This window comes from Oryx dammah, unplaced genomic scaffold (assembly GCF_014754425.2).
Source record: "Oryx dammah isolate SB20612 unplaced genomic scaffold, SCBI_Odam_1.1 HiC_scaffold_26, whole genome shotgun sequence".
NCBI classification, from domain to species: domain Eukaryota; kingdom Metazoa; phylum Chordata; class Mammalia; order Artiodactyla; family Bovidae; genus Oryx; species Oryx dammah.
This window is the reverse complement of record NW_024070210.1, coordinates 37,166,231-37,172,336: the sequence shown is the minus strand read 5'-3', so window position 1 is coordinate 37,172,336 and position 6,106 is coordinate 37,166,231. Positions and strand designations below refer to the sequence as shown.

General features: G+C 44.8%; 1 pseudogene; it reads right to left on the bottom strand.

Annotated features, from left to right (window-relative positions):
* Positions 1-3,094: 3,094 nt before the first annotated feature.
* Positions 3,095-3,618, bottom strand: LOC120852927 (annotated as a pseudogene).
* Positions 3,619-6,106: the final 2,488 nt, after the last annotated feature.

Here is a 6,106-nt window from a genome sequence, read left to right as displayed (position 1 = left end):
CTGAGCCTGTTTGCCTCAGAACCCTAACCATGCAACAAAGACTCGCGGCAGCCAAAAATAAATAAATTAATAAAACAGATACAGGAGATGGAGCATCTCACTGTTTTAGAGGAGTTTAGGTCTCTTGGCCCCAAAGCAAGGTTTAGCAGAGGGTGGCATGGCCCCACTGAGTGTTTCAGTTGGTTTAGTCAGAGGGCCTAGAGGCCCAGCCTTCCTAAAGAGAAACGTGTCTCATCTTGAGGTTAGGTCTAAGGCCAGACACTGTTTAGACTAAACAGCTTCGTAAGATCCACAGTCCTCCTCTGAGGAAAGGAGCTCTTACAAGCCATTAGTAAGTTCTAGTAATAGTCTATTGGCCCCTTCCAGCCCATCACTGTCCTCTAGCAGATGTAGCATGTACCATGCCCAAAGGCTTGCCTCACTAATCAACCCTGCCAGGGGGCAGCTGGACAGAATTCCTTGTGGCCAAGTGGGACACCGGTCTGTATAGCAGCAGGATAAATATACAGAATCCCAAACACAGAATTCCCATCTTGTCCTGGGGAGCAGACAAGAAACCCACAACTGACCTCTCAGCCTCTGGAATGAGCATGGTCTTGAAGCAGAGGGCAGAGTGCACCCCTGAAGCAGCGTGCCTTCCTTCAAGGGCTCATGGTGCCCTGGATGTGGATGGACAAGCTCAGTCCTTCCCTTTCTTGTAACTTCTGCTGAATACAGCACATTAATATTCCAAGTCCCATCATTTCATAGCAAAGAGATGGGGAAACAATGGAAAGAGTGACAGACTTTATTTTCTTGGGCTCCAAAATCACTACAGATGGTGACTGCAGCCGTGAAATTAAAAGATGCTTGCATCTTGAAAGAAAAGCTATGACAAGACTGGACAGCATATCAAAAAGCAGAGACAATACTTTGCCGACAAAAGTCCATATAGTCAAAGCTATAGTTTTTCCAGTAGTCATGTATAGTTGTGAGAGTTGGACCATAAAGAAGGCTGAACACCAAAGAACTGATGCTTTTGAACTGTGGTGCTGGTGAGTCTTCTCTTGAGAGTCCCTTGGACTGCAATAAGATCAAACCAGTCCATGCTAAAGGAAATCAACCCTGAATATTCATTGGAAGGACTGATGCTGAAGCTCCAATACTTTGACCACCTAATGTGTGGAGCTGACTTATTAGAAAAGACCATGATGCTGGGAAAGATTGAAGGCAGGAGGAGAAAGTGAAGAGAGAGGACAGATGATTGGATGGCTTCACCAACTCAAAGGACATGAGTCTGAGCAAGTCCCAGGAGATGGTGAAGGACAGGGAAGCCTGGCTGCTGTATCCATCAGTTCTCAAAGAGTTGGACACAACTGAGTGACTGAACAACAAATATTAAAATATTACTGATCATCAGAAGTACTAAAACAATTGAGGTTTTTTCCCAAGGGGAATCCAGAATGCTTCTTTGTCCAAATGACCTTGGCAGAAATTGCAAAGTTAACACATCCACCCGCCTGCGCCATTGAAATGAACTCATACTCTGCTATATTGTCCAACATTCTATGGATAAATGCCCAGAAATGAACTCATAAAGTTAAATAACTTTTTCAGGTCATTGATTTGTGGTCTAGCCTTAATTTATCCTTTAGCAAATGTCACGTATTGATTGGTCAACAGATTAAAAGTTTCTGAAATAAAGAATAAACTCAAAATGTTAAAAAGAATTATACATTGAATCATATAGCATCATATCAAGATTGGATATGCATCATTATCATAGAAAACAAACTTATGGCTACCAAAGGAGAAGTGGGGGGGGATAAATTGGGAGTATGGGATTAACAGATGCACACTACTGTATATAAAATACATAAACAAAGATTTACTATATAGCACAGGGAACTATATTCAATATATCGGAATAAACTATAATGGAAAAAATTTTAAAACGATATGAATATATACATACATATAAATGAATCCCTTTGCTGTATACCTGAAACTAATACAATATTGTAAATCAACTGTATTTCAATTAAAAAAGAAATTAAAAAATTTAAAATGTGCGTCACTATAGGCATTACTTACAAAGAAAGATTAGAAACAATTCAAATATTTATCAATAAAGATTTAGTTAAGTAAATTCACACACTGGAATACTGTGCAGCTGTACAAAAAAACAAGGAAGCTAGTTATGAACAGGTAAGGAAAGTTTTCTAAAACATATTAAGTTTAAAAAAACCCACAGTTCAAAAAAGTATGTCATGCTTTGGTAAAGAAGAGAGAAACATAAGAATGTATATTTGAAATTTGTTTGTATGTGCACTAAACAACTCTGGAACTAAGTATATATAAGAAATTAAGAAGAGTGGTTACATATGGAGGGTATGAACTGGGTTCATGGGAACATGCGGTGAGTGAGAGGAGAAATTTCACTATATATATAACTTTGTATATGTTTTGGTTTTGACCAATAATAATGTATTACCTATTCAGAAATCTAAATTAAAAAAAAATACCTAGAAGTGTGTAAGAGTAAAACCTTGAGTAAACTCAGTCCTATTCATTGGGAATCTGCAGTGAGCTGAACAAGTTAAAGGGCTTCCCAGGTGGTGCGGTGGTAAAGAATATGCCTGCCGACGCAGGAGATGCAGGAGACGTGGGTTGAGCCCTGGGTTGGGGAGATCCTCTGGAGGAGGAAATGGCAACCCGCTCTAGCATTCTTGCCTGGAAAATTCCATGGACAGAGAAGCCTGGTGGGCTCCAGTCCATGGGGTTGGAAAGAGTCAGACACGTTAAAGACAAGGATGGTGAGCTGTGTCTTCATTCTATGAGGAGGAGGGAAGTGCTGAAATGCTGTAAGAGAAATAGACTCTTCTCCCAAGTCTCCAGCTCTTGCAGAAGGTGAGTGGGGATAGAAGAGGAACATGTAACTATCTTGGTCCCAGATTTATCCAGGTCTCCTATGGGAAGTCCAGTTCACATGCAGGTTTTTAACAAAAGTGTAAAGCCACTGGAGACATGCATTCAACAAATTTTAAAGTACCTACTATGAGCTTACAGACATTAATAATAGTCAACTCCAGTCCTTAAAAGAATCATGATCCATTTTTCTTTTGAAAAAGGTAGTAGAAATCCCATAGAATAAGGGGAAAACTACTAATTAAAGGTATAATAACTAATCGAGCACCATGATTTCATTCTCAGGACCTCTCAAGAGGCTGGAAGGAGGAAGGGAAGAAGTGAGGATGTTGGAGAAATAAGGGTTGCTCTTAACTTCTGGCCCCTTTTGTGCTGTGAGGCAACGCAAGGTCTAGCGAAAAAGAAAACTGCGAAGGCTGGAGATTAAAACAAAAGCTTTTGGTTCAGACGGTAAAGGAGGCTCTGGAGAACAGTAGACTCAGTTTATCCAGAAGGCAGTGCTACAGTTGGCTTCAGCAACTAGGGGGTTTCTTCTTGGCGTCCACGTCCTTTTTAATTTCTTCAAGTTTTTTTAGCCAGGTTTGGTATGTCATAGTTTTGAGCCAGATACATTCCCACCACGTTGCCAAGAGTAAATCCAAGCAAGAACTGGAGCATAGTGTTGGCAAATAGGGCGCGAACAGCGGCTGCAGCTCCGAGAGCCGTCGGGACCTGCCTGGGGCTGGTAGCGGGGATGACCCAGAGAGATGCTGTGGGGAGGGGGGTGGGAGGGGGGTTCATGTTTGGGAACGCATGTACACCCGTGGTGGATTCATGTCAATGTATGGCAAAACCAATACAGAACTGTAAAGTAAAGTAAAAAATAAATTAAAAAGAAAAAAAAAAAAAGAATCATGATCCAAGAGTCAGGGGACAGGAAAATAAAGTGGTGTGGGGTAGAGGGACATGAGTGTCTTCCAGCCTAGGAAGGGATGTGTGTGTGAAGATAGGGAGGGATGGGGGTTTAGGTGTCAGGATTCCCTTAGCAGGAGAGAGGTGAGCTGAGTTTTAAAGGACTACCTGGCACAAAGTGAAGAGGAAGACAGGAGGGGATTCAGAGGGAGGGCTTGGGGCATGAGGAAGTAGGGGGAAGGGGGCAGGAAATGCCATCGATCACACTGGAGAGAAGAGATCAGATAATGAAGGGCCTTGAAGGCTGGGCTAAGGGTTTCAATTCTGGCAGAAAGGCTAAGGGAACTGACATACTAGGTTTGGGTTGGGTTGTGGAGACAATTCTGCTACACTGAAGAGGGAGATGGAATACTTTGCCTGTGAATTACTGCTTGGGGTTGTTATTGTCCTAAAACGCACCATTGCCTTACTAGGTTCTGGTGATATGTACAGTATTTGTCCCTGTCATCTTTGAAAGTTAAAACAAAACAATATTGTTTCAGTCGGAGTGCTAACAGGAAACAGATGGCACAATCAAAGGAGGATGATTCTAGGAGGGTTTGTTTACAGATGGGCAACATACAGGGGTGGGCGCAAGGGTAGGTGTGTTCGAGGGATGCTACAGTGACCTGGGTCTCATAGCAACCTGGCTGACAACACATGCTTAGGCCCGTTATGGACTAAACGCTGTGATCCCCCCACCCCCCACTCCCCCAGGCAGCCCCCAACCCCCAATGTGAAGGCATCAAGAGGTGGGGCCTTTGGGAGGTAATTAGGTTTAGATGAGGTTATGCATGTAGGGACCTCATGGTGGGATTACTACCCTTATGAGAAGGGACAGAGCTTCTCATAGGACAGTAGGGCTCCTCCTCCCTCCCTCTCCCTCTCTCTCCCCACTGCCGTGTGAGGACAGGGCAAGAAGGCAGCTGTCTGCAAGCCAGGAAGTGGGCTTCCACCAGAAGTTGACCATGCTGGCACCCTGATCTCAGACTTTCCAATTTCCAGACTGTGAGAAACAAATATCTGTTTTTGAAGCCACCCAGTCCATGGTATTTCCTTATGGCAGCCGAAGCTGAGTAAGCTGAGCTGACTAACGCAAAGCCCACGTGGACAAGGGCAGGGAGCCCCTGCTTGAATCCGGAAGTGTGAGATAGTCATGGGAAACAGTCAGATTGGGAGCAGCAGAGAACTTCGGTCAGGACCTCACAGGGAGCAAACCAGGGCAAGACCTCCCTCCCCTTCCTCCCACTCATCTCCCAGGCTCTCAGAGGCCTGGAGATGTGGGTCAGTCTTCAGGGACTGAAAGCAGGGTATGGAAAAATGGAGCATGGGTTTAAAGGGGCAAATGACAGAGGCTCAGCACAAGCAGTATAATTAAATTTCCCCGTTTGTCCTGTCTTGTGCATCTCCTCCCTCCCCCAAAAAAGCAAAAGGGAAGAATTTTGCTAGGCAAGTATATGACTTAGAAAAGGCTACCTATTGCAACAAACTGACCCTAAAATATATTATGACTGAAATACCACGGAGTGATTTCTTGTTCTCAGAATAGGACTGGGTAAATGGCCCGAGTCAGTAGGGCTCCTCCTTGTGTATCATTTGGGCAGCCAGCCTTTAACTGGTGGCTTCCACTATGTTGCTGGGGGGTCATCTGCATTCCAGCCAGCTGCAAGGGGCAAAGAGCATGGGGTTTCACGGACCAGGCCTGATTGTGGCACACACCCATTTAGCCCCTCCCACTGGCTGGGGCACAGTCACAGGGCTCCTCCTGTTTGTAAGTGGGGAGCTGGGCCATGTGGTACAACCATATGCCCAAAAAGAAAAGTGGCTAGCTTCTCAGCCATGAAATGGAAATGAAGTCCTTTTGCAAAATTAGTTTGTACTAAGTTTGTACTGCTGCTGCTGCTGCTAAGTCGCTTCAGTTGTGTCCGATTCTGTGCGACCCCACAGACGGCAGCCCACCAGGCTCCCGTCCCTGGGATTCTCCAGGCAAGAATACTGGAGTGGGTTGCCATTTCCTTCTCCAATGCATGAAAGTGAAAAGTGAAAGTGAAGTTGCTTAGTCATGTCCGACTCTCAGCGACCCCATGGACTGCAGCCTACCAGGCTCCTCCATCCATGGGATTTTCCAGGCAAGAGGACTGCAGTGGGGTGCCATTTGTGCTGCATGGCCTGTCGGATCTTAGGTCCTCAACCAGAGATCGAACCTGTGCTCCCTGCATTGGCAGCTTAGAGTCTTAACCCCTGGACCATGAGGGAAGTCGCTGTACTA